The following is a 27991-nucleotide window of genomic DNA, read 5'->3' as shown; positions in this document are numbered from 1 at the left end:
CTATTACACAGAATAATTTTAATGGTCTGTGTTTTAGATTTTTTCATATATTCTGTTACCTTTTCCCCATAACTATACTGAACAAATACTATTGAGGAAACCCATTTAAAAAAAACAGCTTTTTCTTCCATTTTGGCTTTATTAATTGTCACATAGATGATGGATGGACTTCATCAAAACTGGTTACAATTGTATAACAACCTTGGAAATTTTAATGAGTTAAATATCTCAAATTAATTTTAATTGGTCTTCAGACATGATTTTTAGATTTTTTTTTTCAGTAGCCCTGACTGATGATCATTTTGCTTATTTTTGTGTTATTTGTAACAAGAGGAAATGCTCCATTTTAGTAGCTGAAGTGAAGTGCAATTATATAATCCCCACCTCCCACATTTATAAAAATGTGAATGGATGAGACATAACAGTCTCATACCAAAAGAGCTGGGAAGTTGATCCCAGGGCATGGTACCCCTGGATGGCTCCCAAGAGGGAGCATCTCTCATTTGTAACTCTTCAGCTTACTATACCTTTCCACCAGAATGATCTAGATTCTTGGTGACATTTTTAGACCCAGCATCAACAGTACAGAGATTTGTTTGTTTTTTTTTTTCCTAGATTCTTCTGCACCACATTTGTAATGATGGCAGCAATAGTTTGTTTTTTTTTTCAAATACCTTAGCCAAGGATGGAACATTACTACACCTGAACAATTTGTGACAAGTATCCATTAATTTCTAATGTCATAGAGCAGATTCATGTAAATTATGATAGTGGGTTTGTTTGCTACTGTCATTAAATGGACCATTATAACTTTGGGGATATTTATACTTTTTTAATGTGCACAACCTGTTATATTACTATTCTTTATTTAAAAAAAAAACTGTTACTTTGTGAAAATCATTAGCTTGCACTCACAGTGGATCATGGCCAAGTTTGAAAAGGAAATGGACCTCATTTTTAGTGAGAAACCTTTGTATTCTACCTTTCCTTAGCTGACACAGTGTGTCAATGTTTGTAAGCTATATATTTTTTTATTTTCTTAAATTTTTTAATATTGTTTTTGCTTGCATGTGCAATATAGTATTTAAGTTTCATTTTTCTCTTCTTTTTGTATTTGAAGCACATCACCAATATTAAGATTTTCTTTAAATTTTTTTTTATTTTACAGTAATATAAGTTTAAAATACATTTGTCCTAATATCAATACATACCCCCAAAAGCTTTAGACTATAAAATTGATGTTATTGATTGTTTAAAAAATCATGTGACTTGGCTTAATGATTCTGTCTAACTACAGGAGAAGGGAATACAAAAAGAGCCATTATACAGTGCCAAAAAGCACAAGATCAAGGATACCAACCAATCCCAATGGGGTTGATGAGAATCTGCACAGTGCCAAGGAACAAAAGGTCAAAAAGGACCAAAACAATACAGATAGGATTGATGAACTTCTAAGCCAATATGAAAGGACTTGAACCTAATGTGATACTCAAGGTTGCGACACTTGACTTATGTTAAGACATAGGACACCTTGTGCCACACTATTTGTGAACTATTCACAGAGAAGTACCAAAGTTTGGCTATCATCCTGCCACCCCTCCATCCCTGAGAGTGAAGGTAAAATCACACAAGGGAATGACACTTCTCTCATCAGCCAAAAATCTAGTCCTTTTTTCTCTCTTAGAATATGACAACTTCCAGTAGTCTTGGCTGTAAATGGGTAAGTAAAATATTACTGAATTTTGTCCTACAGTCTTGTGGGACAGCATTAAAGGACATGTTATAGGTTTATTTTTCCTTTACTTAAATTTTTTATACATAAGACTTTGATAGTCTATGTTTCATCCAGAAGTTATTTTTCTTTTTTATTTGGATTTTTTTTTATGTTTTTGAATTCTCTTGCCAATTGATTCATATATCTCATAACTCAGCCATGTATCCCTAAGTGATCCCTGTGTTTTTCAATGCCCTCTTTAGGGGGGAATGTATTATTATTCTAAAATGCAAAGTTTATGTTCTTTTTGAGAGTAATTTTAGGATAAGAAACATGCTGGTTTCAACTACTATATTAGTTGTGTGATCCACAACAAATAACTAAAACCCTCTGTGATTCAGGAAACTTTCTATGACTATAAATTACTAACTACTATTCTATTATGATAGATGTAATAGATGATATTTGAGGATATATTTGATGGATACCAGATAACTAATAGATCAGGTAGTTATCTTCTTTTTGCCTATCCTCCTCCCTTTATACCTCCCTTCCTCCCCTCTTCCAATCTCCCTTCCTCTCCTGTTCTTCCCTTCAGTTTCCCCTCCCCCCCTTCTTCAACCTCTTTCTAAGTCACTCAGGGTAAACTATGATGTTTCAGAGGAAATACTCTTTTCTCTTCTTTATCTCAAGTAAGAATTTATTGGGGAAAACAGAAAAGATGGAGGAGAAGGTAAGAAGGATGGGATTTCCCTATTATCTACAATGACTGTGAGGTTGGAGGATATTGAAATGGCAATTCAGTCACGAGCATGAAACAGAACCAGTCCAACTTGATTATCTCAAGTCCCAGAGATAAACACAGCTTCTTCCTTTAAAAGTCACCAACATCAGCCCAAAGCCATGTCCCAGAAAAACAGTCACCATTGGCTTGGCTCCAAACTGCTTTTCCCAGTAACATTCCAAATGGAATTTTCCTTTGATTGACAGCTGACTCATCTCCAGCTTCTGACCTTTGCATGCATTTTTTTTTATAATTTCTCTCTTCTCCACATAGAGGAAGTTTCCATACAATTTCCAAAGTAACTAAAACCAGAAATCTAGATCCCTCTCCACCAATTGATATCATTATTGACATCTTCTGCTCCCAAACCTCTATCTCCCAATACAGAAGCACACATTCAGTCAATTCCTAAATACTAGCTTCTTTCCTATTACTACTATGTCAATTCTATCTTAGGTCATTAATATCTAATCCCTTGACTACAATGTTAGTCTCCAAATTGATTTTCCTGACTTCAGTTAGCCACAAATTAATTAATTAATCTTCCTAATGTGATGCTTTGATTTTGTCTCTCCTCTGGCTGAAAACCATCATTGCTTCCCCATTGCATACAAAATAAAGTCTCTGTTTATTAGTCTGATATCCAGGGTCCTAGCCAGACTTCACTTTCCTTGCTTTCTTTCCCACTTATCCCCTACATGAACACTATACTTCCATGAAACTAGTATAACTAGCTCCTCAGTAACTGTGTACAATTCATTTTTGGAGAAAACTATCTATCAAGGCCCTAGATAGACACTAGTTGACCATAGATCATGTGTCTGAGTCAATGGCATTGCTCTTTTCAGGTTCAAGGCAAAGTGTTGTAATTTAAAAGAAACAGATATACTGTGGTAAAGTATATTGTTAAATGCTTTGTAACCATAAAATACTACATAAATATAAACTAGCACTTTAATTAATGAATATGGACTACACAGTGATATAATCAACATTTATTCAGTATCAAAAATCTAATACATAAAAAATCTATTTGTGCTATGTTCAAGATGTAAGTAAAACATCCACTAAGGCATGGTTCCTGCCCTTATTGAACTTGCAATCCAGTAGGAGAATTCTGTATATGTATCAGATGTGTCTGTATGCATGTGTATATGAACACACATATACACATAATAGATAGTCATGAATAAACAAAAAAGATAAAAGTACCACAAAGATGATGGATATATCCTTTCTAAAGTTGGAGGTTTATCAGGGGCAGGGACCAGAAATCAATGAAGAAGGATTTTCATTCTTTTCTTTTTTTTTTTTTTTTGCTAAAAATATTTTTTGTTTGGTTGGGTTTTTTAAAGTAAAAATGTCTAGGACTTAGGACTTCAAACTATTCAAAACATATTTTTAGAGTGCTTTCCAGTTTATAAAGTTCTTTTCTCACAACAACCATATGAAGAAGATAGTAGGTGTACTACTATTCTCATTTATAGAGGACAAAACTGAATTTCAGAGCAGCAACATGGTTTTTACTGAGATAGTCTGTAGCTAATAAACGTAGGACTCCAAATATAAACCATGTCTCAAGACTCCACAGCCAGCACTTTCTACTACACCAAGATTTTTCCCTATTTCAGATAATTTTGAAAAGGATTATTGAGTTAACCCAATGGTCTCAACATCAAATTGCATGTTTGTTTTAAAGTCTATGTCATTAATCCATTTGTACTACTATCTAAATCTTCCTTTCTCTTAAAATCTTATTAAGCCACATATATTCATGATGAGAAAAAGTGAACAAGGGATGTATTATACAGTTGAGTTCCATTGGGAATTTCCTACCACTAAACACAATCAAACAAGAGATGGCATGATCCCTTCTTTAGAAGTTGTTCTCGATCATATGCCAATTGAAGTAAAGTATTTCTGAGATTCTTCTCAACCCTGAACCAATAACTTGGGACAACATAACAAATAAGACTTAACCTTTGCATGTCACGGACTCCTTGGCTGTCTAATGAAGTCTCCAAACCCTCTTTCAAAATAATGTTGTTGGTAATTGTTGTTATTTTGTTGTTGATTTAAAATCATAATTGAAGGAAATGTTAAATGTTAGTTACATGTTAAGGAAAATAAAGATGTAATTTTTCCCCCATCCAAGTTCATGAACTCTCTGAAATCCAGCCATGGATCCTTTGGGAAAACATGGACCCCATGTGAACAACCCACGCTATAAACCATGAGTTCTATATTCCTAGTCTATTAATGCACTGGGCCATCTTGCCTTCTTGAGCCTAATAGCCACTACCAGAGTACTATAAATCCAGGCCATATGTTAGATGTTAAGGCCATATGCCACTGTTAAGCACAAGCCCTGGTTAGCTAGAGAACACTGAATATAGTCGATGACCTATGGGGCTGTCCTAACAAACATTCTGTTGGTCTCTACCACATATGTAGGTGCAAATACCTCTTAGCCAGTCTTTGTTACTCAGTGCCAATTCCCGGCCCATGAAAGCAATAAATTTTCATAGTGTAAGTTTTTACAATCCCATACACAATGTATGAATTCACAGTGGCCAGATCCAAATGCACTTTCAAAGTTCTTACCCTTGGGGGTGGGGGTGGAGGGTGTGTGAATTTTCTGCAGTAATATTTATTATGGCAATACCATAGATCCTGTTAAAACGCACACACATATACAATGGTGCTACATCAGCAGGTTCCAGAAACTAATAAAAGGGTCTATAAATAAAATGCATAAATTTGATTAAAGTCATTAAGTATCAGGACTTTCAAAAACAGTGATATAAATAAAACATTTTTTTATTTGGATTTCAAAGCAGAATTTGTTTCTAGAATCTCAGTACACTCATAGATAATTTTCTACCCTCCTAAATTTCCCTGGGTTGCTATAATCTCAGGAGGTTATTTGTAAGCACCCAGCATCGGAGTGGGGAGAAATGCTCCATAAAATAGATTTTTTTTACACTATTCTTTTAGTTAAAGATAATTGAAACCTATATCTCTTTCTTTGTACAGATATCAGAAAATGTCCTTTGTAGGTTTCCTCTAGAAAATCCTACTAATAGATATCTTAGCTATCATTCCTATAATTATGCCCATTCTCTGCCTCCTGAACAATATTTGAGTTGGTCAATCTTATTTCTGTCTATGCCTCATTTTCACTTATATCAAGTGAATGCTCTCTCATTCACTATTATTTTAGTAAGTAAAGATCACTTCCTACTGTGAAATGGTCAGCTATTAGGGCCAGAGACCACAAATGGAATATTCTCTGGCCCTTGCCACTGAAGTGTCCTAAGCACAGGGAATAATTCCTCACAATTCACAACTGAAAATCACCTTATTCTTTGCACAGAGTCAGAATTTTAGAACTAAAAGGCACTTGAGAGGTCATTTGTCCAATTTCCTCATTTCACAGATAAGGAAATTGAGACCCAGATAGGGGAAGTAATAATTTTCCCAATGTCACACATCATTAATGGGAAAATTGGCCTTTGGGTACAAGTCTCTTAATGCCAAATCCAATGCTCTTTCCTCTAGAGTAAGCTGCCTTAAATAGGTTACACAGAATCAACTCATTCACTTTAATGAATAATGAAGTGTTTAGAAGCATAAATGGGAAAGGAGAGGAGATGGGTGGAACTACTTCCTAGGCCAAAATAAGTGCTATACTATTCATCTCTCTTGTCGATCCCCAGTGTGTGTGTGTGTGTGTGTGTGTGTGTGTGTGTGTGTGTGTGTGTGTGTGTGTGTGTGTATGTGTGTGTGTGTGTGAGAGAGAGAGAGAGAGAAAGAGGCAGAGAGAGAGAGAAAGAGACAGATAGACAGAAAGACAGAGAGAGAGAGAGAGAGAGAGAGAGAGAGAGAGAGAGAGAGAGAGAGAGAGAGAGAGAGAGAGAGAGAGAGAGAGGAGAGAGGGAGAGTGGGGAGGAGGGAGGAAGGGGGGCAGAAACAGACACAGAAAGAGAGGGAGAAAAGGGGAGAAAGGAAGACAAAGATGGATAATTTATTAAATTTTCACTATGTACCAGGTACTGTTCTCAGACTGGAAACACAAATGCAAGCAAAAACAAAGATAATATCCTCAAGGAGCTTAAATTCTAATGGGGAAAGAGAACACAAAAAAAGAAGCTAGAAGTAGGGGGTTGGGGGGGGGGAATGGACACGCTTTTAGAATGGACACACTTTAGAATTAAAGATAGCCCTGAAATGAAGTTAAATGGAGTCCTATCTGGGCAAGAAAAAGTAAAATCTTCATTGATAGATATTTCTCAGTAAGTCAAATAAAATAATGTTCATACCTTACTTTTCCATAGCATTGTTTCTAAACACTTTTATATCCATTATCTCATCTAAGCTTCAACAATCCTATGGAGAATGCAAAGTGTTATTGTCCTCATTTGATAAAGGAAAACTGAGTCCCAGACAAAGTGAATTCTCAGAATCATGTGTCTAGTTATGTGGAAGAGTTTGAAATGAAATCCAAATATTTTGGTTCTACCACACCATAACAATAGGTTATGCTCTTTGGAAGCAGGGATTCCATGTTTTTGATTTGATGTGACTTGACTACATCTTATCCATCTTTTTATTCTCTAAGGTCACTAACATGAGGAATTGCAAATAGTGGAGGCTTAAAAAGTGTTTCTTGAATTGAATTAATCAATAGTTAAAACTGCTTCATTGTGCCAATTTACAGCAAATATAAGAATTCTCTAGTAAGCTGTGATATCATAAGAAATTAAGGAATCTGAAAAGACAGGACACTAGAATGGACATCACAGAATTATGTGCATGACTAGATTCTTTGGGCAGATATGTCCAATTCAGGGACATGGACCAAGGAAAGGAATTTACAGCATCAAATCCATTAAAGTCTAGGTTGTTCAGTTGCATAGAGAATGTAATAGGTTCACTCTACTGCTTTTTCTTCCAACTGTTATAATGAGCATCGCCTAATAGAATGTGCCTTTAGTAAGACCCTCATGCTGTGATCATGGCAGATAAGTCATTGTGATAATAATAAGGCTAATCTTTCATGTATTAAGCAGGAACAACACATAGCAAGAGAAAGCTGGAATGTCAAAGAACTATATTGCATTAAAATGCCATATGATAATCTACTAGGAATGCTTAGCTTGGAGTGGGGGGTGATAATATAAAAGCTTCAAGTATTTGAAGAGTTATCATGTGAAAGAGTGATCAGCCATGCTCTACTTGTCCTTAAAGTGCAGAACCTGGAACAAGTGGGTAGAAGTTTCCAAGTTATCTTTATGTTTGGCTTAAAGAAAAATAAACTTACTAACAAATACTAAGGAAAAACTTACAATCAGAATTATCAAAAAATGGAAGAACTACCTCAGGAGTTAGAATTATAGAATCTAAAATGGTAGGTGATCATTGAGCCATCTGGTTCAGCTCCATCATTTTCTAGATGAGAAAACTGAGACCCAGAAAGATATAGAGTACTAAGCAATGAGGTTGTTCAATGGATAGAGAGCCAGGCTTAGAGATAGAAGGTGTTGGGTTCAAATCTAGTCTCAGACACTGCCTAATTATGTGACCCTGGGCAAGTCAATTGATTTCAGTTGCCTAGCCCTTACCACTTGGAATTCTAGGACAGAAACTAAACATTATTTTTAACAATAGCAGAAGTTGATCCAAGGTCTCGTAGGAATAGAAAACCTAGGATTTGAACTCAGTTCCAAAGGTTCCAGGTTTAGTACACATTTCAGTTCACCAACTGAGTTCCCTATTACTAGAAGCCTTCAGGTAAAAAAAATGATTATTTGTCAAGAATATTATGGAAAAACTTTCATTCAGATATATATTTAACAGCTAGTATTTACATAGAGCTTTAAAGTTCATAAAGTAACTTTACAAATATCATTTCATCTAATTCTCACAATAATCTTCAGAGGTAGGTGCTATTATTTTCCCCATTTTACAGATGGGGAAACTGAAACAGTCAGAGGTTAAGTGACTTGCCCATAGTCATAGCTAATTAAAAAATCTAAGATCACATTGGAAGTTGGGTCTCCTGGACTTGAGATCCAAGGCTTTATCCACTGTGCCCCCTAGCTACCAGAATTGAGCACCTAGTCTCTGAGTTAGCATCCAACTTGAAAATCTATTATTCTCTAAAATGGTGAAAGTATGGGGAAAGGAATAAATATACTGTCAGTCTTGTATCACCAGCAATGTAGTCCATTCTAGATGAATAAAAGGGTTATTGATAGTATCATCAGTACCTCTGGTAGAAGGAGATGGTTCTTTATTCTTCTTTTAGAAAAGCAAATCTCTCTCACCATTTACAATTCAAGGCTACAAATATTAATTAAATACTTACTGGGTGCCAGGAACTAGATTAAATGCTGATGAAAAAAAGGAAAGTGAGAACAGAACCTACCCTCAAATAGTTTACATTCTTTACAAATGGGCAAAAACTCTCTCATTCCTTGCTTTTCCCTTCAGTTTGAGCCTGATCCTGAGAGGTAAATCTAGAATATCCAAGGAGCAAATAAACTAGGAAAGAACATCAAACTGAATAGCTATCAGTCATAGCCAGACAACCCCTTTGAATAAAAAGGAATTGGAAGACTACTATGAAACCTAGGCAAGAAGTTATGATCTGAATGAAGTATATCAAGCCAAACTGTAAGACACAAAAGAATTCTAAGTCAGAATAGGCAGGCATAGGGACCCATGTTCTAATATCCAAGATGGACAAGAATTCTAGATAGCAAAATGGCCAGGGAATGGCTTTTATCTAAGCATAAAGATACAGCTGGATACTTTTCCTACATGAAGGGCTTGGAGTGTAGGATGGATGGTTTTATACATTCAGGGTATATGAGCTGTATTCCTCACTCCCATCCCCATCCTGTGAAATAAGAAGAGCAAATGTTATTATCTCTGTTTGATAGATGAGAAAATTAGGTTACTGATAAAATAAATTCCTTGAAAGCAATAAGGCTAGTTAAGTGGACAATTTCGTCAGGTCTTCTGGATCTACAATATTTGCTATTCAAGCAACTTCTGTAAGTGAATGGTACCTACCTGAAGGCAGGCATGGCAATTGATGGAGACTGGAAAAGGGAGAAGAAGCAGATAAAGACCTGAAAGAGAATGATCTGAAGTTTCCATTCCAATCTAAATAATAATTAACATCTATATGGTACTTTGAAGTTTGAAAAGTATTTTCCTTATATTAGATCTTTTGAGCAATGCATCAGTCTTTGTGGAGTAGATACAATTGGTCTTATTCCCATATAATAAATTATCAAATTGAGACTCAGAAAGTCTAAGCAACTTGTCCATGCCACAAAACTAATGAATGTCAAAAGATTTGAATCCAAGCCTTCCTTTCTCCATGGGTCATAGCTAATTAATATCTAAGGTCATATTGGAAGTTGGGTCTTCTGGACATGAGATCCATTGAGATCCATCATACTTAACAATATGCCATGAATCTCTGTTCTTGGTCAGTCATTTCAGCCATGACCAATTCTTCCTGACCCTATTTGAGGTTTCTTTGGCAAAGATACTGCAGTGGTTTGCCATTTCCTTCTCCTGTTCATTTTACAGATGATGAAACTGAGTCAAATAAGATTAAATGACTTATACAGGGTAACACAGCTAATAAGTGTCTAAGGTAGGATTTGAACTCCTAAAGTTGAATCTTTCAGCCTAGAGGCCCAGGACTCTATCTACTGTGCCCCTAACTGCCCTACATAGGGTAGGTGGCTCTAAAAGATGAACATTTCTACAGATTTTCCCATACCTTGTCTATGAAATCCAATAGTTTGCTAGAGAGCTAATAATAATAGCTAACATTCTTAAAGGGTTCTTGAGTCTCTAAAATCACTTTACATACACTATTCTGATTTAATCTCTGCAAGTCTGTGAGATAAAGGTTATTAACTTCTTTTAACAGAAGAGGAGACTGAGGAACAGAACGGTCATATGATTTATCCAGGGTCACACAGCTAGTAAATGTCTGAAGCAGGATTTGGAAGAACCATGATGAATAATAGAAGGAACCTGCAGAATAAGAGAGGAAAAATTCCACTTTTCTCGTCACTACCCACCTACTTTAAATTAGAAAAGTATATGGCAGCTCTCTACCAGAGAAGTGCTCTTATTGGGCTCCAAGGGACTCTTGGATTTATGACTCTTCAGGACTAATGGTAACTTCTTATAAGATCTCTGTTTTGCTTTTCTCTTTTTAATAAAACTTTCTTCTATAATATTGTGAATTTCATGCTTACAAGGGAAGTGCCAGTATTAATATATGAAGGGATTCTATGTGAAGAGTTTTACAGATTTCTGGGATGGGAAGTGATAACCAGTCAAGAAAAGTGAGAAAATTTCAGAGGGAGCCCTTTGTGTCACAAAAGTCTCTGACATGATCACTCTATTGCAAAAATGAATAATATGGAAATAGGTTTTGAACAACAATACATGTATAACCCAGTGGAAGTGCTTTTCAGCTCTGGGAGGGAAGAAGGAAGAAGGGCAGGAAAAATCATGAATCATATAGCCATGGAAAAATATTCTAAATAAATATTTTTTTCAAATCTCTGACACAAGAGTTGCACAAAAAAAGTATATGGCTCCTCTGAGTATTATTTATTTAACCTGACTGTGCTTGGGGTCCTGAACACTACTGCCCTCAAATGAGGTGACAGTTTCTATCTGGACTTTAAGGTATAAGAACTACTTATAGAAGGTTTTTATTCTTCTAGAAAAATCAAATTCCTAAATTCTAGATAGATAGATGAATGGATGAATAGATGGATGGATAGATGGATGGATGGATGGATGGATGGATCTATTACTTATACACATTCCCACTTCTATTTCCTACCAAAGTAAGCACCATATCACCTGTCATCCTTAAAACTATTCTACAGGACAAGCTCACTTTGACATTTTAACTGGGTATAAAATTTGAGACTATTTACTTTGGGAAATTCTTAGGGAAAGAAATAGTCATGGAAAAATTAAGTAGTGAAATGCCTAAATTCAGGACTCAATCACCTCCAAATTCCTATTCCTTCCTAGACCATATCATTCTATGTACTACCATTCCCACTTCTAGATTTTTGCCAGGAACCTGGACAATTTGAGCTTATAAATGGTTTGTTCCAGAAGGAACTCATAGTTGGACTCATAGTCAGGAGTGCCATAGCTTCATGAATTTGAGCCAATAATTTACCTTGTTTGTTCCTCAGTCTCCATCTATAAAATGTAGACAGTACTTTAAGCTCACAAGAGTAGTTGGAAGAATATAAATGACATAAGACTGAACTAGCCACAGAAGGCCTCAGACCACTAAATCAGACCATGATTTACTTCCCATCTCCCTGTCTCTTATACTACCAAACTGTATACCTCCTATTCCCTCTACTTTCTGTCTCTTGCTAGAAAATCCTAACCAGAAGATCAAAGTTACCAGTCTACAGGGCAAGTCAATTGACTGTCTTGTTTATCTCTACTATTATTGTGACTTCCCCAGACATTCCCTTCCCTAGGTGCCACTCCTCCCATATGTGTCTTCCAATATTAGAATATTAATTCCTTGAGAGCAGGGATTATTTCAATTTTATATTTATTAACCCCAGAATTTAGTAGAATGCTTGACACATATAGGCACTTAATATTTTTTTTTTTAATTCACTGAAGGGCAGCTAGCTGGCTCGGTGGATTCAGAACCAAGTCCAGGAACAGGAATGTCTTGGGTTTGAATCTACTCTCAGACACTTCCTATTTATGTGACCCTCAGTAAGTCACTTAACCCCCATTGCTTAGCTCTAACCACTCTGCTGCCTTAGAACCAATACACATCATCGGCTCTAAGACAGAAGATAAGGGTATAAAGTAAATTCATTAAAATCAAAATTAGGGGGCAGCTGAGTGGCTCAGTGGATTAAGAGCCAGGCCCAGGGTTGTGAGGTCCTGAGTTCAAATTTTGCCTCAGACACTTTCTAGTGTGTGATCCTGGGCAAGTCACTTAATCCCATTTCCTAGCCCTTACCACTCTTCTGCCTTAGAGCCAATACACAGTATTGATTCTAAGATGGAAGGTAAGGGTTTTTTTTTTAATTAAAATTAATTCATTACTTCATTCCAAAGAGATGTGAAAGTTGGACTTACAGGCATTGTGCAAATGTGAGGCATTACTTGTTTTGTGTCTTCTTTTGTAAGACTATTAGTATGTTATTGTTAGTTAATCTGGGTGGTCTAGAAAAGTTCCATCTTGAATAATGGTACCTTTCCTTGCCTCAAGATCTTTACTACATAGTTTTATAGGAGGCCATTTAGTTTTACTGTCAAAAGACTTACAAAACAGCAATAGATGGAATAATTGATAGATATATACAAAGATAACAGTGACAAGTATTTATCAAGCACTATTATGTGCCTAGCCCTCTATTATATACTGGAGATACAAAATCAAAAATAAATAAGTCAAATAGTCCCTGCTCTTAAGGTGTGCCAGAGATAGATTGTAAAAGGTTTCAAAAGTCAAAATTGAGGAATTTGCATTTTGTTCTGGATATAATAGGGATCCACTGGAGTTCCTTGAGCATGAGAGTGGCAAAGTCAGTCAACTAATCTGTCAACAAACATTTATTAAACACCTACTATGTGCCCGGTACCTGATCCAAGTGTTAGAAATATAAATAAAAGTAAAAGACATTTACTGCCCTTGAGGAGTCACAATCTAAGGTACATAAGAACTGTAATTTAGGAATATCAATTTGGCAGTGATAGAGAACATAGATTGGAGACCTATAGAGAGAGTCAAGAAATTATATCATCCACAGAGTTTCCTCAGGCCCATTCCAATACTGCATATACTCAAAATCGTTATCTCTCACAATTTTTTTACTCAATACACCATTTGGTTATGAGTTGAAAATGATCTCCCTCTTCAATTCTTTCGGATTCCTGATATCTTTTCAGCACTGAAGAGAAACCCGTTTTGTTGGCTCGATGGCAGGCGCTAGCTTGGACTGAAATCATGCAACAGATTTATAGCTGTTACTTAGGGTTGCCTTTTAATTGCCTTGTAAGTTGCAAATACCACCTTACACGCGAGAATTCGACAAACAGAAACATCTGGCCTTCACAGATTGCCAGCATCAGAAGAGCCACCATCCAAATTCACAACACATGTGCATTTAACAGAGACTAGCAGTGTTCCAAATAGGTACAATCCCTTTTGCTATTCGATGAGACGGATGCCCTTTTCAGTTTGGGATGAGACCTCCAACATTGAGAGGGAAGGAGATAGAAGAGCAGGAACGCCACACTGGAAGCCAGGAAATCTGGCTTTCCTCCTAACTAGCTGAGAAAATGACCTACCTTCTCTGAACAGGAAGATCTCTTTGTATGTAAAATTAAATGGTTGAGGTAGGTTTTTTCAAGATTTCTTTTTCTGGAGGAAATCTACACACAAGGGCCCCATTAATGAACACTGTAAAAATGGAAAAGGAGCATTACATGATTGGGAGGCATATAAAAAAGGGGAAATAGAGTTTCCATAGGAAGAAGGAAACTCTTTTATAATAATCTAAAACAGTAGTGGCTTTCAAAATCATCAGGTCACTGATTTAGAACTGAAAAGGAGCTTAGAGGCCATCAAGCCCAAGCCTCTTCTTCCATTTTATAGTTAAGGAAATGAAGTCCCAGACAGTATAGGTCACTTAGGAAATGATATAACTGGGAGCCTCAGTTTCTTTTGATATCAAATTCAATTCTTTCTCCACTGTTCCATGCCATCTCTGAAAGTTGGAAGTTGTTGTCTCACTCCTGTTACTTTTGTAGCTGGTCAACTAAAATTAATGTTGAAAATATAATATAATATTTATAGCTTTGTTATTCAGATATTTTTCAGTTATATCCAACTCTTCAATACCCCTTTGGGGTTTTCTTGGCAGAGATACTGAAGTGGTTTGCCATTTCCTTCTCCAGTTCATTTTGAAGATGAGGAAACTAAGCCAAAAAAGGATTAAATGACTTGCCCAAGGTCGCATAGATAGTAGGTTTAAATTCAAGAAGATGAGCCTTCCTGACTCCAGGCCTGGCACTCAGTGCCACTTACCTGTCCCAATTAAGAAATATCCTTAAGCCTTAATTTCCTCAGCTATAAAATAAGGAGATTAGACTACCTCTAAAGCAACTTCCCATTCTAACATTGCACAACTAAATGAAAAGAGAAGCAATGTTCATTTCTGAGACAATATTCATAAAATATTTTAGGACACTAAAATGAATGAAAACAAAAACCAGATTAATGATCATAAGTAGACATACAAAATTTTGACCCCAACATGGTAGTGTCTTTTTGGTCCTCTTTTATTAGGAATGGTAACAACCAACCATGATTTTGGTCTTGTTTTGTGTGTGTTCTTTTCAATTCTAGGCTCAGGAATTGGTGCCCCCAAACTGGGAATTCAAGATATAGCCAGATAAGTAGTATAAAGGAGAGGGCACCAGGCCTAAAGTCAGGAAGATCTGAATTCAAATCTGGATTCAGACACTAACAATCTGTGTGACCCTGAACAAGTCATTTAACCTCTAATTGCCTTAGTTTCCTCATGGTAAAATGGTGGTAAGAAATACAACCTAGAACTTATCTCCCAGGATTGTTGCGAGGAACAAATTAGATAATAATTGTTAAGTGTTTTGAATAGTGCTTTAGCCACATAGTAAGTGCTATATGAATGTTTATTATTATTATTGTTATCATTATCATTATTATCATGGAGATCTTGAAGACCAAGATCTGAGGTCAAATATTGCAAGCAGCCCAAGAGAAAAGCCCTAAGAAGCAAGAGTTTCTATATACAAGCCCAGGGTGGGACTTTGGGCTTGGAAATTAGTAAAATTAATGCTTTGAAGGAACTAAGCTAAACTTGGAACTTATTATCCCCCCTCCCCTTCCCAGAGATGCAGGTAGTTTAGAATAGACCATATCCCCAAGTGTTGGGAAGAAATGTGTGCATGTTAGTCCTGCCTTTATAAAAGCTTTGTTTGGGGGGAAAAGGTGATGTAGATATGATAAATATTGCAAAACTGAAATAAACAGAACTTGGTGACTGATTAAAGAGTAAAAAATAAAACCAAAGCTATAAGATAGGAGACTAGGTAAATGGTGGTAGTTTTGTCAGAAATAGTACATTCAAAAACGGCTCTAAATTTTGGTGAAAAGGATGCCCCTGATAATTACTTCCTTTCCTTGATTTTATTCTTTAATAGCTACTCACATTTATGCAGTTCTTCACACTTTTCATAGTTTTCTCACAACAATGCTGTGAGATGCTTAAATTATTGCAACCACTTCTTTGATAAGGAAACTGAGGCTCCAAAAAGGTAAATAATTCTCCCACAGTTAATGAGTGTCTCCACTAGACTTAAGCTCATCTTCCAACTCCATGTTAAACTCCATTTTGCAGAAGATAGTTCAAATTCCCCCTGATCTCTTTTGTGCTCTGTCTACTGAAAACGATCATTTTCTACCTTATTCATACCATCACTTCTATATTAGTAGAGAAGTATTTCTCCTCCAAGTTCATGCAACTCAAGACTAAAAATATTCTATCCTCTTGCCTTTTATTCAAGTCTTATTTTCAAAACATTTAATCATTTTTGTTGTTCTCTACTGAGCCTACCTAGGTAGCTCACTATAATGTAATTTCTTTTGAATTGTATCAGTCATGCAAAAGGATTCCAGAAAGAGTCTTGCCGATGATACTTAGGGCTTATATTGGCCTTCGTGTCTTCAAAGGGTTTCGCTTTCATCAACTGATAATTGTGGATAACCCCTTGTACCATGCCCCAAGGATGCTGAAAAGAGAATCCAATAAGCAATAAAACATCCTAAGTGAGAATCTTCGCATGTATTTGCATTAGGCTGGATATTTAAGAGATAAATGTCAGATGTGGTAAATGCCAGGCTAGCAGAAGCAGGTTCCACTGCCACATTTTAACACCATTGGAGAAGAGAAACAACTGCCTCTCAATCCACAGATGAGGACCAAGGCAAACAACTAAGCCACCTGCCCCTGGCCAGCGGCATGACTCATAGTCCCAGTGCATGAATCAAAGACTTAAAATGTTCTGCTCCAATTCCAACCTAATTCATTCCTCTTTATAAGGAGACCACTTTCCATGTATAATTTCTAGGGATCATAAAAAGCCTTTCAGATGAAAGATTTTCTTTTTAGATTCTCAGAAAATCACGTAACTGTAGGTTTAACTTTTACTGAACCTTCCCACAATTTGCCATCATCGTAGGGAGTAAACATTATTCTAGGCATACAGTTAGATCATTCCTCCTAAATGCTATGGGAGGGAAAATAACTAGGGATGAGAAAAAGTTTAAATAAATTCATGGGTAAAATATTGGCAAGAGTTATGTAAAGAAATCTATGGATGTTACTAGGTTTGAATTCAGGCCCCAACATTCATTTACTATGGGCAGTTGTTCATTTCTTCTCGTTCATCTCCAACTCTTCATGGCCCTATTTCTGGATGTTCTTGCCAAGAGATACTGGAATGGTTTGCCACTTCTTTTCCAATTCATTTTATAGATGAGGAAATGGAAGTAAACAGAGTTAAGTGATTTGCCCAAGGTCATCAAGTATAAGTATTTGAGGCTGAATTTACCAGGTCTTCCTAATTCCAAACCAGTTGCTCTATTCACTGAGTCACCTAGTTGTCATAGTAGAGCAAAGTCCATGAGATTATCCTGTACAACTTTTTCCACCTCTTCACCCATACAGCTTTTTGATAGAATCATATACCAAGAATTTTCTTTCCCTGAAGTAAACTGTACATTAAAAAAAAACCTGCTAGATCTAAAGTCACAGGACCTAGATTCAAACCCTGGGCCTGTTATTTAAGTTGTGAGACCTTGGAAAAATTAAAACCGCTAAGTATTATTTTCTTCATCTGAAAAAAATGAGATCAAGCAAAATGTTCTTTAAAGCCCTTTCCCATCTCTAAAACCTACAATCATACTTCCTACTTTCCCTAATATAGTAAAAGGCTAAAGACCATAGGAAAAAAAACAACAGCAAAGATTCTATATCCTATAGGCTATATCATTTACCTCTGAAAAACACAAGTGAATTAGATAATAATATGTTCTGATGGAAGCTAAATGACAAGTTGGAAAGAGGATCTTCTTAAGCTTAGCTCTATGAACAGGATTTTTACATATATTTTATAGTTATTTCAATAAAATTTGTTTCCTTTAAATCCTAGGTGTTTTATTTTACATATTTTATGGCATAATTCTGAGGAGAAGGGGTCCATAGGCTTCACAAGATTGTCCAAGGAGTTCATCATACAAAGGATAACCCTGAAGTAAGTATAAAGTGACTACATAACACATTCAAACCAAAAACTCTATTGGCTATTCAGTAAAACTCCATATGAGATCATAGCTTGGAACTAGACAAAAAGTTCTTTAGGTAAAGAGGTACTCATATGGAAATTCCTAAATGGATCTTATTAGGGGATGTTCTTTTGTTCAGCCTAAAACCCAAAGACAGCTTTATAGTCATGTTCCAATACATATCTTACTTAGCTTCTCTAAGATAACCAAAATGTAGGACAGGATATTGATATAAACTTGGCCTCAGCATCAGGAAAACTTGCAGCCACATCCCATATATTTGTAATGACCTTATATACATCATTTAACCTCTCAATGGCTCCAGGTAACTGTCTAACACTATTAGATATAAAGGAAGTATCAACCTGCATTGTCAGAAAGATCCTTAATAAGCACTCCTTGTGCTAATAAAAATCACATTTCTGGTACCACCCTTCCATCACCCTCCCAAAAGATAATTCACATAAGGTGGGTAGAGATTTAGCTTCTCATTCAGGGCAGTTGATATGACAGACTAATAGGATGACCCCAACTGGTTAGGTAATAGGTTAACAAAAGCGTTGATGCCCTGTCTTAAAGAGGCAGTTTCACTGGCTGATCCATGATTGGCCATCCCTCCAGGGGACCCTTAAAAGATTCAGTGCAGTCAGTTTTTCAGACAAGTAGAGTTCAAGACAATTTGGTCATTCTGATAAGTTAAAAAGAGAGCCAGTAGTCAGGGAAGAAAAGAATATTTCCTATCCTTTCCCTGAAATTGCCATGGAATATAGCAGCAGAATTATTCATCTAGAGGGAGTCACCTCATCCAGCAGTTGAAGCATTAGTTTGAAAGTCAGAGGCATAGCTAGATGGAAGAGCCCCAAACATTCCAGACACACACAACTGTTTTCACTCAGGACTGGAAGCTTGAGGAGTATGACCTTTGCCCAAGCAAAGAAAAGAACCAACAATGGACTCATAAGAGTAGTTGTGACTCATGAGGATAGATCCTAGAAGGAACAATAACCCAGCAGAGATTCCACACCCAGATGTGAGTTTCTAGATTCTTAATCTGAGGATCTAAGAACATGTTTTTTAAAAATATGTTTTTACTGTTATTTCAACATATTTCCTTTGTGATACTATATGTTTAATCATGTATATTTAAAAGCATTATTCAGAGAAGAAGGAATCCATAGACTTCACCAGGATGCCAAAGGAGTTAACATGCAAACACACACACACACACACACACACACACACACACACACACACACACACACACAGAAAGAAAGCAATCAAGTCCCTGCAGTACTGAAGGAATTAGTAAACCTTGGCCACATGTATCTCACTACCATTGTATTCTATAGATGTTCCCATCCTTTCCAGAAATTATTGTGTATTAGAGAGTATACCCTTAGGCTTTTAGGATGAATATCTCATACCTATTGTTCTTATTATTACATCTCAGTAAATGCTTTAGTTACCAGTTAATTGTATCTACTGACTGATTGTTAATAAGAAGCACATCAGTGGGGAATGAGTTACAGTTTTAGGAATTGGTAGCCACAGGGTCCCCTTTGGATCTCATAGTAGCATTTCTTTTGAGTTTTTGAACCTAAATCACTAGTGAAGTTTAATTTGAAAGAGTAGCCCAGAGTGTTACACCACAGGGGCTTCTCCTGAAATTTATTTGAGTCCCCTATGAATTTGCAGGGATCTTCTAGAGAAATTCTTTTCCCAAGACTCTCCTTGTATAGCCTAGTTTTGCAGGTATAAAGTGCTGCTCCTTTTGTATAACAGCAGTTTAGTTAGTCAGGCAGTCAATAAACATGTATTAAGGGTGTACTAGGTGCCAGACATTGTGTATAGCACTGAGAATACAAACACCAGCAAAAAGAAAGATAATCTCTTCCTCAAGGAACTTACATTCTAAGGGGGAGAAGGCAACATATAAAAGAAAGCAGAAAGGGTGGAGAGAAGCAGAAAATGATCTTTACATAAAGAAAAAGAATTAGACCATGTTGTGAAGGATGTAAGGTACTGCTGCTTTCACATGTGAACTGTTCAGTTGTGAAAGAGGGCAAGAAAAAAAAATACGTTGTTTATGAAAAATTGATGTAATCCATAAATAAAGTTTTCAAATAAATTGTGACTTATAAAACTCTTCATACCTTTTGATCTAGCAACAAAACTTTTAGATGAATTTCCCAAGGTGATCAGGAAAAAACGGTAAAAAAAAACTATAAAATTCTAAAATATTTATGTTTCCTTTGTTGTATCACAGAATTGGACTGAGGGAATGTGTAGCAGTTGAGGAATGGCTAATCAAGTTGTGGCATGTGATCACAATGGAATACAATTGAGAGTAAGAAGTGATGAACAGGTTGATTTTTTTTAAACATGGTAACATGGTACATAATATTATGAAGAATGAAATGAACAGAAACAATAGAACATTATATATGGCAACAGGGGGCAGCTGGGTAGCTCAGTGGATTGAGAACCAGGCCTAGAGATGGGAGGTCCTAGGTTCAAAATCTGACCTCAGCTACTTCCCAGCTGTGTGACCCTGGGCAAGTCACTTGACCCCCATTGCCTAGCCCTTACCACTCTTCTGCCTTGGAGCCAAAACACAGTATTGACTCCAAGACAGAAGGTAAAAGTTTAAAAAAAATTTTTTTAAATATATGGCAACAAAAAATATTGAAGTATACTGTGAGTGTCCACCTCCAGAGAAAGAACTGATAAACAGGAACATGTATGACATAATTTTACATATATGTGTATAAATAGTTGATGATCCCTTCTCTAATGTGGGGTGAACAGGAGGGAGAGGGAGATACTGGGGAACTTTGATGCAACAAAGAAATAAATAAATTTTTAAAAAAGAAAAAGTCTGAAAAAAATAAAGTGATAGATCAAAGAGAGAAATGGGAAAACCTGTTGAAGGAAAAAGAGTGACTAAGAAAAGTTATAGGCTATCATCCTCCCTTGACTGATTTGTATATGGATGTTTTTAGGTTGTGAGAAGTTAAAACTCACAAAATTGTGAACTAAATAACTTTTGAATACTATAGGATGATTAATAAGGGCTGTAGGTTTCATGATGAACAGAAGTATGGATTTTATAACTTTTACCTCATCAGAGAACGATGAGTCACTAAGCACCAGGAGACTCTGATTTCAGGCATTCAAAGTGCTCAAAAACACAGTAGGAGAGAAGGTAACAGGAACAGTTAAGAAGGCAGCAGGAGATGAATGAGAAGATGCTAGCAGGAGCCATCAGTTGACAGCAGATCTTCAGCTACCAGTACTGGGATGCTGCTGATGGGAGAAAATGCATTGCTTTGTAGATTGCCTGAATAAAAGGCTTAGAGTTTTCTGATTGGAGAAGAGTCGAACATTGTTGCAACTTTAGCCATTGCCTTTCAGTGCCATGAATAGCTTTCAACAAGTGAATCCTTTCAAGTGTTCTATGATTTGAGAGAAGAGAACATATGGGCAAAGAGAAGCTTTTTTTGGTAGTGTTTTGCCTTTTTTGTAACAAGATTCTGTTAGCTGACTGGAGAAAAAGTAATCCAAACACCTGGCACCGTGCTTAGATGTTATTACAACCACTATTTGTGCACTCATTCAAAATGATATTTTAAAAATCATAGTCTTTGCAACCTCTAGTCAATTTGGCTTAATAATGGTTACTACCATTGGTCTTAACCCACTCCACAAGGCATTTCTCCATCTCTATATTGGCATCTTTTTTTTTTCCCAAAGCAATGCTATTATTATGCTTAGGATCTATTCTTTAGAGTCTAAAAGATGAATAAGATATCTAAAAATAGGAGGCCTACTTCAGGCCCTATCTATTACATACCTCTACATCCTTAATATTCAAAAACTTCACTTTAAATAGCATACCATGCCCAACTGGGTCTATTTGAATTTCCCAGAGTTGACTTAAGGAACTTTGCAAGTCTGGTTAAAGAGAAATGCTTATTATTATAATAATAAAACATTTGCTTGATACCTTTCAAGGATGATTATGACTTTTTTTTAAAAGAAATTGTTTACCATTATTTTTACTTATTATTATTACTACTCAGTTTGAGAATAAAAGAGTGTTTAGCAAAAAAAAAAAAAAGCAAAGGGGACCATAAGGGGCACAATTAGCTGGGAAGTAACATCACATACGGTGGATGTTCATGAACAGATGAAGAACATCAAGGTCTACAAATCAAAATAGCCCCAAAAGTCCTTGGGTTGTTCTCAACCAGTCACATCTCTCTTAGGTTTCTTTAGGTATGTGCCCACTCTTATTGATTTTACCTTTTTTGTTAAGTAAATATTTTATGCTTGAGTCAATGGTGTCATTATTGGAACCAGAGATTTCATATTGCTAAGAAGCACATCTGTGGAAGGAACAAAGGAGGAGGAGGTATCAAGAGCAACAATATCACGTAAGGGAACATCCCTTACTTATCCCTCCCATGACAGGGTTATCTCCTAGCCTGCTAAGAGAATCTGAGTGGTCAACATGTGACGGTGGTCCTTCTCTGGGAACTCACTTCCCAGTGGGAGGGGAAGTTACAGTGAATTAGTGAACCCAGAGAAAGAGTGGTAGATAGGTTCTGACATGCAAGATGCTAAACAGAGATCCTAGTAAGGTACAAGGTCAGATCTTTATTGGAATTGCCTCCTATGTTAAAGAGTTCTGATAGTTAAATTTCAGGTGCCTACTGTTACAAAGAATTGTTGTATACTTCACCCACACATATTAAAGAAAAAATAGTTTGTTTTTCACCCAAAGGGTAAGGAGGTGACTTCCAGGCAACTAACCCTAAGGACCAGACCTTCTCTCTAAGGAATAGAGCTCAACTTTTCTTTTCCCTTTTCTTTATTGTCCTTGAGGCCGAAAAGTTATTTTCAAACACCAAGTGGTAAATCTATGGTAATTTTTAAAATGAAGACTATTTAGATCTAAGCCTGAGCATACACATAATCCAAAGATAATTTCCAGTGTTACAACAATGGTTTAGAGAACATTAATGTTCTGCAAAAGTCTTACTTTAACACTCATCATATTATGTAATGGAATGTAGGAAGTAATCTTATACTTCTGAGGGATTGTGCACTGGAACAAAAATTCCACTAGATGTGATCAAACTGGAAAGACTTAGTTTTGGACAGAGTATAGTCTTGGCAACAGATTGTATGTGCTGCTTAAGGACCAATTTAGCTAAATATGGTCCTGGTAATGTATATTAACTGAGAACCAGATTAGTGAAAGTGATCAAATGCTGACAGGAACATGGAGAAATAGGCCTGCTATTACATTGCTAGAATAGCTATAAATTGTTCTTTTAGGTAACAAGATGGAAATATACATCAAGAGCTGTAAAGCTGTTCATACTCATTGACATAGGGATTTCATTACTAGGATTAGGCCCTAAAGGCATTATTGAGAGGGTAAAAAGCTGCGTTTGTATGAAAACATTCATGGAAGCTTTGTAAAGATAAAATAACTGGAAATAACATAAGTGCAATGAATGGAAGAAATGGCTGAATAGATTGTGATATTTGAATGTAGAAGATTATATTATCTTATAAGAAATGACAAATATTGGAAACATAAAGAAAATAAATATATGAAAAGATGAAAATAAAATAAAAATAATATATACTATGAATGCATTTTTAAGAAATAACCATAAAATCATGAGAAAAAAAGGATCCAAGTAAAACAATCCAAAGGGTACTCAAAAGTAAAGGATATTTACATTAGCACATGCATATAATTTACATATTTTTAAATAATGTGAAATCTATAGTTTTTTACATAACTTTTTATGTACTTGCTTAGTTAAGTGTTCTTAGTGATGGTAATTACTTAGTATATAATAAAAAATAAACGAAAATGATAAGGAAGGAAAAATACTAATTATTTTAAATTATAAAACTAGAAGAGAGTGCAGTCCACAAATCCAATTATGATATATCGGTATTCTTGGAGAAGAATATTCTACTATGTGAAATGTGCTATATGGACTTTAACAAAGTCAAAGGAATTGTCTCTCCTTGTCCCTCATGTAATAGTTAAAATTTTGGAAAACTGAGGCAGGGTAGAAATTAGTTTCTCTCTGCAAGGAGTATTATATTTTTAGAGGTTTATTTAAGATTAAGAACTTAAGAATATACAAGTAAGAAAAGCACGTGTCTAGGCCAGAGAAAGGCCTAGACAACCTCACCTACATCATGAAAGACCCGTCTGCTTGCAAGCTGAAACAGGAAAGAAAAGAGAGGCCCAGAAGCCTTTCAAATCAGGTTAAATATCCCCTCTCGATCTCGGCCCAGGTGAGAATTCAGTGAGATTACAAAGCATTCTGGGGAAGTGGAGCAAGGACTTCTGGGGATTGAAGTCCTGGATTCAAGTCTCCATTTTTACACTCATTGACGATATACTCTAGGATTAGAGTTACATATTCAGAAAGATACTCCTCATCCAGCATTTTACTTATCAGTTTAAAAGAGTTTGAGGAATAATTGAGAGGAGAGCCACATACTCCAGACAACCACAGATACAAGGAAGCAGTCTTTCATGTTCAGAAGCAGCTTCAAGAGTTGTGACCCATGGCAGCAGAGAAGAAATATGGATTCATGAAAGTTACTGTGCTTGTTTTACAGAGAGAGATTTCCACAGAGTATAACCTAGAACCTTATTATCAATAGCAGAGGTTCAGACCACATGAGTGCAAGTTATGCATTGGAAAATATCCTAGAATGTGATGTAAGACTACACTATAGCTAAGAAACTTCTCAATTGGTGAGATTCATCTATCATACCAGAAAATATATATAAAATATTAGATTCTAGCCACTTAGAAGTCTTCTGATAAAGTTCTAAGGCTATAAGTATTGTTATACCCAAAGGGCCCATTTACTGTGTGTGTTTTTGGGTCAAAAATCAAGACACTTAAGAGTCCCTAAACAATGCCATTAGGAATTGTCAAGGAGTCAGATGTGGTGAGGTATCACTAATGGAAAACTTCATTTGGGGAAATATGGTAGGATGTAAGAGAAACTGATAAATGTCAAAACAGAATGGAAGAAAGAATGGCAAATTGGACGTTGATAGTTCTAGAAGCAAGGAACCAAGCACAGGAAGGAAAAAAGATCCTCAAAATAGGATCAAAATGAAAATCCAAAGACATAAGTCTCAAGAGTAATATCAGTACCAGGCATGAAACACAATAAGAAGTTAAAGGTACAAAAGAGAAAGACCAATGGAATGGATTTCAATTTTTCAAGTACAAGGTGCTATGGAGAACCTTTAAGAACCATCATTTTCTCAGAGTCATAGATCACAATTTTTATGTCTGATTTACATCAAGAACAAGCCAGAAACCACATCAAGCCAAGCATCTGGTTTTAAATTTTGGAAGTTTTGAGATGAAGTAAGGAGGTGATCAGGATCTCAATCCAACCTATCATTTGGTAGTACCAATTTTAAATAATTATTTTTTCTAAATATCTACTAAGCTCTGCTATTTCTAGCTACTGATAACAGTCTTGCTACCCCATAAATTCAGGAATCTAGAGCAAAATTCCAATTTCTTTGCCCTAGTTATAACTCTATTCCTTCTGACTCAAAAAAAAAAAATCATCATGTGGCTGAATACTAAAATCTTGTCCAAATTTGGCAGTTAAGAAATGTGTAAACAGAAAGAAAAGTGTTTCCTCCTTCTATTTTCAGGTACTAGACTTCTAAGAACTATTAAACCTAAGACAAAAATAAACAAATCTGGTAACTATTGTGGATAACATCTTATTTCAATGTAGAAATGCAAAAGATCAGAGCCATTAACTAGAAAGGACTTGGGAAAAGATTCCAGGACTCTATGGAATAGAGCATGGGATGTCATTAAGTTACTCCTAGAGAAAATACTAATGAGGACAAAGAACAGGTTGGTGACAAGAAACAAGCTGGATCTAGGCTAAAGGAGAATGCCTAGGGACATCACAAAGAAGAGGATGTATGCTATCTAATAGCTTCCTATTTAATCTGATTATTCTGGGTATCTCTGAGTTCAGTTGTTTCTATACAGCTGAAGAGAACTGATGCCATAAATACTCCCTAAATCTGAGAATCCAAGGAGAAAGCTCATGTTGCTATTCCCTAGTTACATTTCTATGTGGATTAGATAGTACATAGAAATAGCATAGACTACATAGTAGGCTGAAGAACTGTGTATTCAAATTCAACCTAATTTTAAATAAATGTACAGAAAGAATCACTGATGGAAAAAAAAAATCCTGGGATGGATTTCTTAGTAATGGAAATAGTTGTGGAGTTATAGTTTTCTTTGTCTATTTTGTTTGTTTTGTGAGTTCTAGTTTCAATATATTGTTTGTTTGGGGTTTTTTTGGGGGGTTGCAAACTAGGACCATCTATATGATATTACTAAGCTATTTAATTTTTAAATTAATGTTTAAATTCATTACTATAATTAAACTAGTTCAAAAATTAGAATTTTAAGAGCCTTATAAAAAATAGGCAGGTCGAAGGACATACCCAAATCTGTGGTGAAGTCTGATTGTCTCTAGAGACTACAGAAATTCCAGTCCTAAAAAGGTCTTGTCTAAAGGACTAGTAACAAACTCTGTTCTCAAAGCTGCCCCTAAGAGTGAAGATGCCATATTTGGCTCTATTCCATGGCTAGACTCTTATTTCTCATCATGTTATGATGCAGCGACTGACTGTCCGGGCTACTCCGGATTAGTGGGTAGCAGTGACCTTCAACATCGCCTTCCCTCCATTTTCTGTGCGGACCAACACATCATGTTTCACTCACCACATCTGTTTCCAAAGTCTCCATGTGAGAGCGGCAGTCTTAATGGTGATTACTGTCAGCACCTGTGAGCCAGTGCAGCCAGCAGAGACCAAATGGGTTTCTGGCTTGCTTTGCACGTCATCAGCTGGGTTGTCAGATATTCTGAGGATCTGTCATTTCTCGTGACAACAAAAAGAGGAGAAAAGAACACAGCTGGATTTCTCCATTCCAGGTTGAATTTTTAGCAGTGGCAATTGGGAGGAAAATCACCTTTTTTTTTTTCCCATTGCAGCCGAGAAAGAGAGACAAAGGGGCTGGACAGAGGGAAAATTTTAAAGTAGATAAGATTTTTGTTTTGATGTCCCTATGTCCTCTTTTCTTTATTCTTTCTCTCCCTCACTTCACTCTCTGACTATTCCAAAGACTTCACACTGCTTTCAGCTTTCCCCATTCAGACTTTCCCTGGGTAGCCAACCATCTAATAGAAAGTTTATTGAGCACAAATACGAATTGAATCTATCTCTGAGTCATCCACTATGTGCAAAGCACTGGACGAAGCATTGTGAGAGATGTAAAGATAAAATCAAAGATAGTGCCTACCCATAAGGAGTTTCCAATCTAATAGGTGTATAAGGTACTAAAACAAGTATCAGTAGAATATAATATCACATAACTTCTTATGAAGAAACAGTGGAGAGGAGCAGAAAAACCAAAGATTTCAAGGTGAGACTTTAAAGGTGATTAGTTTACCACTACCTCCCAACTTTGTAGATGAGGAAACTGAGGCACAAAGAAGATAAGAGACTGGTCCAGGGCCACACAGCTAGTAAGTGCCCAAGGTCAAATTCAAATTCAGGTTTTCATTCAATGCCACATTGCTTTTCAAGGTTTCCAATTTTTATCACTCCCACAATATTGCATCTGTCACAGCCTGTGTCAGCTAGAGCAGGGGCTTGGCTAGTTGAGATAAGCCTGGGCCTCAGAAATTCTGCTGTCCTTTCTGCTTTGTATTTCTTTCCAGGAATATAGATGACCAAAAAAAAAAATCCTAAATTGAACATGTTAGTCATTTGAATTTAAGAGGTTGGGAGGTTCTAGGTCTCTCATTTGGATATGACTAGCACCTGGGACTTCTACATGAGGAAAGATGACCACAAGTATCCAGTCCCTAACCTGCCATCTGAGAATATGGACCTGAAAAAACTTATTTAGACAATACAGATCCAGAGAGAAAAGGAAAATGCCTATCAGGG

The 27991-nt window shown here is 36.2% G+C and overlaps 1 long non-coding RNA gene across 3 annotated transcripts in view; it reads right to left on the bottom strand.

Annotated features, from left to right (window-relative positions):
• LOC130456304 (uncharacterized) overlaps nt 1–27991 on the bottom strand; it is a 127407-nt gene that overhangs the window by 65319 nt on the left and 34097 nt on the right. The window contains exon 1 of one of the 3 annotated variants that reach the window (XR_008914948.1): nt 13893–14004. The exons of the other annotated variants lie outside the window; for them this stretch is intronic. This is a non-coding gene — a long non-coding RNA (uncharacterized LOC130456304). Of the gene's footprint in view, nt 1–13892; nt 14005–27991 lie in introns of those variants that run through there. 3 annotated transcript variants of the gene reach the window in all.

Source organism: Monodelphis domestica, chromosome 1 (genome assembly GCF_027887165.1).
Source record: "Monodelphis domestica isolate mMonDom1 chromosome 1, mMonDom1.pri, whole genome shotgun sequence".
Taxonomy (NCBI): Eukaryota; Metazoa; Chordata; class Mammalia; order Didelphimorphia; family Didelphidae; genus Monodelphis; species Monodelphis domestica.
This window is presented reverse-complemented; position numbering and strand designations above follow the sequence as displayed.